The sequence below is a fragment of the Echiichthys vipera genome (assembly GCF_963691815.1).
Source record: "Echiichthys vipera genome assembly, chromosome: 15".
In the NCBI taxonomy this organism is placed as follows: Eukaryota; Metazoa; Chordata; class Actinopteri; order Perciformes; family Trachinidae; genus Echiichthys; species Echiichthys vipera.
The window spans coordinates 4,313,580-4,324,042 of NC_139840.1; positions in this window are offsets into that span (position 1 = coordinate 4,313,580).

The following is a 10,463-nucleotide window of genomic DNA, read 5'->3' on the forward strand; positions in this document are numbered from 1 at the left end:
CTAATAAGTGACTAATGAGAACAACAATTTTAGAAGTTTTGAGTGAGAGCACTGTATCCCAGCAGCTGCCAACATAGATGTAATGTAGTCGCACGGGGCAATAGGGACAGTCAATGTACATCCACTAAAGTGAGATTCTTATAAGTGTCTAAAGTGACTGTAACTGTTGGAAATAGCTGAGATATCATCTACTACTCAGTTTTGCCAGTCGACTTGAGGGGCTGTACTCGCTATGTCAAACTAGCCCTTATTGCGGCTTACAAATTCATAACCATCAGCTGGAAAAGGGAGGAGCCCCCTGGGGTATCCCTGCGTTGAAGAGTTGTCATCATACTTACCTTCCGAAAAAGATTATGTTTGACTTCAAGAAGGAGCCATTTCTTTTTGGCATATGTCGGGGAGACTTTGTAACCTTTTTACCTTTTTAAGATAGACCTTCTTTTAATGATGATGCCCATACATGAAGAACATTGCAGGGTACTTATGAGGCCTTACTCAGCCATGTGCACTGCAGCCTCAGGTCAATACTAGGCGCGCTGTCAAGGGGGGGACACACACACACACACACACACCCGTACAGTTGTCCCCGGGCCCTGGAGATGGAAGGGGCCAAAGAAAACTGTCCCAGACTTCTCCAAAGGTCTCCTTGGGCCCCTCCCACCTCCAGGGTGCTTACCATTACTAAAAAAAAAAAAAAAAAACACGTTAGGTCCGTTAGTGACCAATTGTAGCAATTTCAGTTGTACCAATGTCAGAGAGCAGGAGGGAGCCAGGCTGCAGATGCAGATAGCGCTGCTGTTAAGACGAGCTGCGTTGGAGGGATAGAGAAAGTGTCAGAGCAGGTCTGCAGAGTCTGCGGAGGAGAGCGGAGCAGGAGAGGAGAGCAGAGCTGTGCCGGGGAGAGTCAGAGTCAGACCCAGAATGAGCAGAAGTTACGTTCTGTTCATCTGAGCAGAACTGTGCCCGCTCAGCATAGGGCCTAATTAAAGCCATGTAAATAACTGTGGTGATCTATGAAGAATACATGTTCACTCAGGTTTAGGAATGATACCAGTCTCAGTGTGTTGCTGTATTTCCTTGGGTCATCATTCATTAATAATGGACTGTGGGGGGGACTCGCCTCAACCACCACCTATGGAGGAGTTGATTCCATGATGCTGTTGAGCTTCAAGCTGAAACATGCAAGATTTAATTAAGAGGAAGCAACACTGTTTTACAAAACATCTCTACAACAACGTCTTGGTCATGTGCATTAGTGCGCGCCTTAGCACCTCCTTTTGCACGTGGGGGGGCACGATAAGGAAAATCTTGTCCCGCGCACAGGGAAGACACACGGCGGGCCTGCCTGTGTACATAGCATGTCTATCTCCTGGTCTATTATATTTTTTTAGAAGAAAAAAAAGTATGTCTGGGACATGAACGCATGGAAACCACTTGGTTAGGATTAGAAAAAAAGATCATAGTTTGGTTAAGTACGTCCAGGACATAACAACAGCAGGAAATGAACCCCACTCTCCCAGGTTAAAGTCCTGTGTTTTGGGACCCAACCAAACGCCCCAACCGGCGCAGATTCTGCATCTTCCTGCCTTCAAAACATGGAATACACACAAAATAAATGCATGGAATACACATGAATTACAACGCATTGCTTTCTTCAGTTACAAAAATGTGGAATATACAAAAATAGATGTGGAAAATGCACAAATTACTGCCTACATTACTTTTCATTGTTAATTGTTTGAAAAATGCACGAGAACAGCCTGTTCCAATCGGCAACATCTACTTACGTCTGTTTACTGGCAGACTTCAGCTAATGAAACTACACTGTAGCCGTAATTTGCACCTGATTTGCATTTCTTTTTTTGGATGTGGATACATGTTTAATGTCATGGTGTTATGAACGGCTATGTTTTCACTTACTCAGAGACATTTTGGGCATTTTTCGCCCACCGAGCATGGCCCTTTGGAACGCGTAGAAACACCATTACCTCGAGACACGGTTGACCACACTTTGTACCAAGTATTTCTTTTAACGCCTTGATGCTTTGTTTCATCAAGTTAAAGTCGAGTACAGAGAAATTGAAAAGATAATATTGTACTGTGAAAATGTCACCGTATAAAGCTATAAACACACATTTCTACTACTCTTTCCACTCTTTACCACTCCTGCTCACTTACTCTGACTCTTACTCCCTCGCTCTCTAAATTGATATTTCTATGCTTCTCTCTCTCTCTCTACTTATTTAATTTGGTATTACATTAAGGCTCTGGAGAAGAAAGTTAATTACGCAGCGTTTTGAATTATGAATTACGATACACTAATATATTGCCTCATTCCTCAGCGCGGACTGAAGCTGCGATGAGATTCTTCACAGTTACTTTGCAGGTATCAAAGGTGCCATGTTCACTGGGATCTTTTTTATGAGTTGAATTTTATATTAACTTGATATCATCTTTTGTTAAAGCCCAAATGACAGATGAAGGGCTTCATTCCAAAATGCAATATTATATGAATTAATCATGGGAGAAAAATTGTCTGTCTGAAATTTCTCCTTCAATATTTCTCACTTAGCAGTGAGCTGTAATTTGGCTGCTTTTAATGGCATTTATTAGGAGAGTTACAAGACTAAAGAACAGTAATTTTCACAATTATAATACAGTTTACTAAGGATACAACACTAATAACTTATTTAATTTTGCATGATGAAAGGCCAAGCTTTATTTCTCACATTATGATCTTACCTTACCTAACACATTAATTATAGTGATAATGTTGGTAAAAAAGCTAAATCTGAAGGAAGAAGTGTACTATGATCTCATCAATCATTTACTGTGTAATATTTAAAAAGTGAAGCAAGTAAAACTTTCCCAAAAATGAACATTTATTGTGTTAATCTTGATCTTTAAAAGTGAAATCCTCCCTCACATGTGATGGGCTGTTTTGGGTCTCTGTCAGTAAATCCTTGATAGAATTAATGTTTTAAACAAACAAAGAGTTTAAAATCAATGATTGAACATGAAACATAGAGTAATATAGCCTGCTGAAAGTATGGGTGCGCCCACACGATCGAAAACGACCTTTTCTTTTTCTCTATCGTTCTTAAAGAGTTTTCCATCCACACGGCCTCGGCTCAAGAATAATGAACCAGTGAAACCAGCTAAAATCACTGTAGTACACATGCCGGGCCTGGAGGTGGCGCTGTAACTGCCACAGAAATACACCAACAACAGAGAAGAAGAGACGCTATGTAGGCTATGATACAAACACCGGCTGCGAGTTTCTCACCAAATCTGGAGACTTCCAAAATCCTCCTCCATCCTAGAGAGAAATCTGTCCACTGTTTCTGGTGTTAGTGGAGACTTGTGTGGTGTTTTGGACTCTGATGTACCGATCACTCTGCAGTTAGTGTCCTCAATGAGCAGAGGGTGCTGCTGGGAGCCCCTTCACTCTGCAGTTAGTGTCCTCACTGAGCAGAGGGTGCTGCTGGGAGCCCCTTCCCCGTCACTTATTCACAGCATCAGGGAAAAGGGAGAAATCTGTGGGCGGCCTGATTCATTCCTATGCATGTGGCTCAGAGTCCACTTCAGTAAACAGTCTGTGGGTCCGTCTCTCTACTCTCACGCAGCTGCACTGTTGTTGTAATGTGACACCAAGGGGGTTAGAGGTTGGAGGTGGGGCGATGACTGCATTGTTTAACAGAGTATTCGGTTTCACCATCCAGACCACAACGCCACTGGGGCGTTTATAAATCTTCCCAGTCTGAGACCAAGTTTCAAAGATCCCGTTTTCAGGCTCTGATAACGCCGGCTGCGTGTGGATGGTCGGCCAAAACGATACTAAAGTTGTGTGGTTACAGGCACACACGTCTTCGTGTGGACGGGCCCTACATGTGCAGCTAATTGTCAGCCTCTTACATGTCGGGGAGCTCATTAACAATTAGCAGGTATCCATGAAGTCTCGTAATTATCAGACTAAAATAACCTTGACTGATGGTAAGAGGTGCAAACACAAACCAAACACAAGAACAGCTTTTAGTTCTTGCCCGTCCTGTGCATGAAAGGAAAAACACTTCAGAGCCAGGATAACTGCAACAGACAGAAAGAAGCGTGGGAAAATATATGCCTGGAAATAAATCTTTCCCACTTCACATCCTTGATCTGCAGTGGTATTGGGTTGTTTCTGTTGGTTGGTGAAGTGACTCCATTCTTGACTAGCTCTACTATGATAATAGCCTCACAATTAAGGTAATACCTTTTTAAAAGCTCACTATCATTAAAGGTTTCTAAACTGTTGCGTGATTATGAGGCGGATTTTCCCAGCAGCATCTGCTCTTAGTGACTTCGGAGTCCTCTTCATAACTTCTATAACTATTCAGATTTAAGAGCTGCTACTCCTAAATCAGCAAGTTAGGAGCAACTTTTAGCCTTAAGATGTTTTTTGAGAATAAATGAAACCAAAAATGGTAAATTTGCGCTACACAAACGACAATATTGTTTACTTTCTGAGCTTTGCATCGACGCTGTTAGCATGTCATACGCTTCGTTGATCTGATTGGTGGATTTGGCCCGTATGTTGGTGACAGACAGATGGTTTATCCAATCAGCAACCAGTATTTTCGCCCCAGAGTTTCCACATGGATATACTGAGCAAATGAGAATCAACCCATCTGGCGGAGTCCGGTTAGCATGTAGCGAGCTTTTACATGATTATCAATCAAACACATATGATACACAATTAAGGAATGTTGCAGGCAACCTCTGGTTCAAAAGTGGCAGCAAATGTGGTACAGACAGCAAGGAGAGACATAAACCAGGAGGAGACTTTTTCTCTCTACAGGGATGCACTGCTCGTTGGAGGAATCGTGTGACAAGAGGCGTGGACATGCCTGTGCACCAGCAGTGAACGGATGAGAGAGTGTGTGTGTGTGTGTGTGTGTGTGTGTGTGTGTGTGTGGACGATGGACGGTCCAAAGTTTAAACCAAGGACCGTCCCAACAGTATTCCTAACCAATCCCCAAAAAGATAACAAGCCATCACTGTATTACCTCATTGTATACACGAGGCTCAGGACTCTTGAGTCTTTGGTGTTTGCAGAGTACTAGCTCCGCTGAAGCTGGAGAGGCCTTGGCCAAGCAGAATATCCTTTGTTGTTTTCATATTAAACTTTTTATACCTTAAGTAGTACTTTGGTTTTCCTTAAGAAAAAGGAACTTGCGGATGTCCAATGACAACCTACTGTCCACCACACTAAGAGTCAATGCTCCGTCCACATTAAATTTGTACTATTAAGACGTACGACTTCTCCTAAATATAAGTGGGGATTTGTGTGGAGATCCGACTCAACATTTACACACTATACCCCCCCACCCCACCCCGGGCCTCAGTCATTTACATTTATATTGAATTAGAATCCGTGGTGGAGAGCTAGTGGAGGCAGCCGAGACTGATTATAATGGGAGATTACGAGCCGACTGCACCGCCATTATGTCGTGTAATTACAAAGAGAGAGAGAGAGAGAGAGAGAGAGAGAGAGAGAGAGAGAGAGAGAGAGAGAGAGAGAGAGAGAGGGAGGAAGATTGGGCCCTTGAATGCCCAGATGTCAGGATCTATTTCATTTAGGAAAATTATGTAGCTCTGCGTCCCCCTCCAACTCTTCCACCTGTAAATATTATAGAGAGCTGAATTATCCCCTCCTTTACACCTATTTTTATGGGTCACAATTTATTGGAGGCAAATATCAAACAAATCAAACAAGGCATTATGGGAGATGTGTGGGTCCCCATCAGATGATTTACCACCGCGTCTCGATTGACTTCATGGCTTCATTAGAGCTGCATCGATCTGGTGTCGTAATGCATGTAGGATTACCGGCCATGCGCTCAGGTAAAGAACTAAATGGATTCAACATAACGTAAAGCCTTTTGGAAAGGATCGTCCCTTGTGTTTCCTCTCTCTTACTTAAGTTGATAGATTTACGGGAGTAAGAAATAATTCCTTTATTATAGGAATATTAAGATCCAGGGATGTGTTGGTAAATTAAAAGACAATTACAGGGGATACGAATCAAATATGTATGCATATAAGCAGTTTTATCATTTTAAAGTTATAATCCGCAAGATTTTCATCTAGATAATTGTCTGTTAAGTTAAGATCTTTCAAAGGTTGATTAAAACAATGGTGACTGATCATATGACCCACTAATGAAAGCACCTCTACTTACCTTTTTGCAGAGTATTCCAGTCTGTGTATCTGTGGCGACATTCCCTCCCTCAATGCAATGTGAGTGACGTTGCTGACAGCGGTTGGTCTGCCGGTGGAGCTCGTCACTGCCGGTTATGCTACATTGCATTGTAATCGGAAATCAGGAAACTCCAACTTCTGAGTCAGGCTTGTAGTAATGGCAGAAGTGTTATAGGAACATGTGCGTGTGGATTTAAGAGGGTAACATGTGTAGGGCACGGACCTGAAGTAGAGTAGAAAATGTGTGTCAACAAAGTTTACAAAAGAGCAAACAAAGAAAGCATAGCAGACTACAAATGTGACAAGAATGCTGGAGGAACAGGCTCGCCTGCAGTTACATCCTACCGCCAAAGAGGCCGCTGGAAACAACATATCTTAAATCTTACGGATTATGACTTTAACTTATTTTGAATGCCTTAAAACTCAGTCAGTACAACAGCTTCATTGACAAACCCTCCTGAACAACTCTCTCATAATAATAATAACAAGTTATTCTACTAATTGTTGCATATTGTATGAAAATGTTGGATGGGAATCTCTAACAGTAAGACTTGACAGGCGTTGGATTCTAGTAAAGCCCTAAATCAGGGCTGTCAAACTCAGGCCCGTGGGCCAAATCTGGCCCGCGGTGTAATTATATTTGGCCCGCAAGATCATATCAAGGTCGTATGAGAGCTGGCCCGCGAGTATAAAGCACATACACGTCTACTTTTCTGTTAGCAAACATTAGCATCCATGCTACCAGTCTCTGCAGACAGACTTAATCCACCCCTCCCCAAAAACGGCCAAAAGAAAGATGGAGAACAGGAGCTTTCAGCAGCGGTGGGAGGCAGATGATCTGTGTCTGAAGGTAAAGAGCTGTTGGTCTCGTCTGCAGAGCCACCGTGGCTGTAACCAAAGAATAAAACATAAGAAACACCACGACAAGAACAAGGACCTGCACTGGAAAGGTTCTGGAGAGAAGGGAAACATGCACATTTGCAGGGTTTTTTTTTTTTGTAGATACTGAGTTTGGCCCGAAACTTTGTCCCAGTTTTTAAATTTGGTCCACTGTGAATTGGAGTTTGACACCCCTGTCATAGGAGGTCTCACCCTCATTGATTCCTCAAGAACTGAATAAAGGCTAATTCAAGGTAAACTAAGCTCAGCTTTGTTAATGTACCTGTCGCTCTTTAAGGAATTGAACTAAAATGTTATACTGGTTGGAACCAAGATAAATAACTGTGAGTGATGCATTGTGGCATCAGCTGATACTTACATCAATTTATCTTTGAATTCAACTCTGAATTAAAAATGACTCCATGATTACTTTTAGCATGTAATTCAGGAGACAGTAATAAAACACCAAACTGCCTCCTGCTGACGTCCGATGGGTTTGCACTTCTGAATGATCCCTCATTACCTTAACACCACGTAAGCCCACTGACCCAATATCCTGTTTCAACAGGAAATACACTGAATCAAAGGTACAGCGAGGACGAATGTTGCCGACTGTGCTATTGATTTCGTCTCGTCAATGACTACCCCTCGCAATTCATTCCATATTTGCTGCAGTGCATGAAGATCGATACAGAAGCTGTTTCTGAGCGGAGTTGTATCTTAGCAGTGAAATACCGGCTGCTGTTCCTATTGATTCACCTGAAATACAAAATAAATCTGAGGTATAATTGGGTTCCATGGTGTGTTTTTTTATACTGATTACAGATTGGAACCTCGCCTGTCATGCCACCCACATTTCCCAACTTGTGATCCTGTCATTTGTCTGTGTAAAGAGATCCAATGCTCATTATAGAAAATGAAGAGGAGGCTGTCGGCTCACCACGCACTGTATGGTCTGACTGTCACGTAAGGAACCAAGAAGCTCTTGAAATTATGTTTTAATGGAGATTTTAAAGTGCTTCAATCCAACCATGTTTGCTTTGTTGCTTCGGTGCTTTGCTCTCACTGTCCAAATATACTGTAGATCAGACATGACTCAGGTCATTTGATCTAAGTCTCAAGTAAGTGCCAGGTCATTTTTTCACACACATTAAGTCACAGGTTATGTCAAGTATAGCAGGTTATGCTAAGTCTCAGGTTATGTCAAGTATAGCAGGTTATGCTAGGTCAGAGGTTATGTCAAGTATAGCAGGTTATGCTAGGTCAGAGGTTATGTCAAGTATAGCAGGTTATGTCAAGTATAGCAAGTTATGCTAAGTCTAAGGTTATGTCAAGTACAGCAAGTTATGCTAAGTCTCAGGTTATGCTAAGTCACAGGTTATGTCAAGTATAGCAGGTTATGCTAAGTCACAGGTTATGTCAAGTATAGCAGGTTATGCTAAGTCTCAGGTTATGTCAAGTATAGCAGGTTATGCTAAGTCTCAGGTTATGTCAAGTATAGCAGGTTATGCTAAGTCTCAGGTTATGTCAAGTATAGCAGGTTATGCTAAGACTCACGTTATGTCACGTATAGCAGGTTATGCTAAGTCACAGGTTATGTCAAGTACAGCAAGTTATGCTAAGTCTCAGGTTATGTCAAGGACAGCAGGTTATGTCAAGTATAGCAAGTTATGCTAAGTCTAAGGTTATGTCAAGTACAGCAAGTTATGCTAAGTCTCAGGTTATGCTAAGTCACAGGTTATGTCAAGTATAGCAGGTTATGCTAAGTCACAGGTTATGTCAAGTATAGCAGGTTATGCTAAGTCTCAGGTTATGTCAAGTATAGCAGGTTATGCTAAGTCTCAGGTTATGTCAAGTATAGCAGGTTATGCTAAGTCTCAGGTTATGTCAAGTATAGCAGGTTATGCTAAGACTCACGTTATGTCACGTATAGCAGGTTATGCTAAGTCACAGGTTATGTCAAGTACAGCAAGTTATGCTAAGTCTCAGGTTATGTCAAGGACAGCTGGTTATGTCAAGTATAGCAGGTTATGCTAAGTCTCAGGTTATGTCAAGTATAGCAGGTTATTATAAGTCTCAGGTTATGTCAAGTATAGCAGGTTATGCTAAGTCACAGGTTATGTCAAGTATAGCAGGTTATGCTAAGTCACAGGTTATGTCAAGAACAGCAGGTTATGTCAAGTATAGCAGGTTATGCTAAGTCTAAGGTTATGTCAAGTACAGCAAGTTATGCTAAGTCTCAGGTTATGTCAAGTACAGCAAGTTATGCTATGTCTCAGGTTATGTCAAGTATAGCAGGTTATGCTAAGTCTCAGGTTATGTCAAGAACAGCAGGTTATGCTAAGTCTCAGGTTTTGTCAAGTACAGCAAGTTATGCTAAGTCTCAGGTTATGTGAAGCATAGCAGGTTATGCTAAGTCTCAGGTTATGTCAAGAACAGCAGGTTATGTCAAGTATAGCAAGTAATGCTAAGTCTCAGGTTATATCAAGTATAGCAGGTTATGCTACCCTGGCAGCTGGGTTGTTGTAGTTGTCTTAAACCCATTAAAATCAAGACGGCCTCACGATCCCCCGTGAAGCTTAGGTCGGGACCAGGTTGGAAACAACTGCATTCGAGGACTCTTCAGCGTCTGTTGTACTTGAATGAATATACTATACAGGTTTACATGTTTACATACATACAGATAACTTACTAAACAGCCAGGTCGTCAATTCTGGTTCCAAACATATCAAAACATCTTGATGAATGAACTAACAGACAAAGAAAATGAGCCAATATGCTGATGAACCTCTCAGGGGAGCTGATTGGCTCCTGATATGCTGGATACAAGCTGTCCGATACACTTAAGGGGAAGCTGCGTAGATCTGTAACTGCAAGAGTAGGATGGTAGCATTACTAATTAAAGTTAACTGCAGTATTATTATTCTTCCATGTGATCCCATTTTCCACAGGCCTATAGGCAGTTAGTAGTTCAAAGGTCCCTAAAATGAATATGTCTATGTTATTATGGGATGTTTCATTCAGAATCAGGAATACTTTAATAATCCCAGGGGGGAATTTCAGTGGGTAATGTTATTTGGTTTAACAGTTCTTATTGATTTCCTCTGTCTGAGGGGTTGGCTAATAAAAACACACATTAACAATTTCAGGATAAATGAGGACAATAACAACATTAAGCCAGATAGCTCTAATACTTGACTGTTGAACTCTAAGGAGTTGGCAAGCACCATTATCATTACCAAGTAATGAAACATTCAGTCTGTGAAATGCTGATAATCCAGGACCTTAGAATATTTTTAAAGTGCCTCAGTGGAGTTAAGGAGGCGAGAGGTGACCCAGCCCTG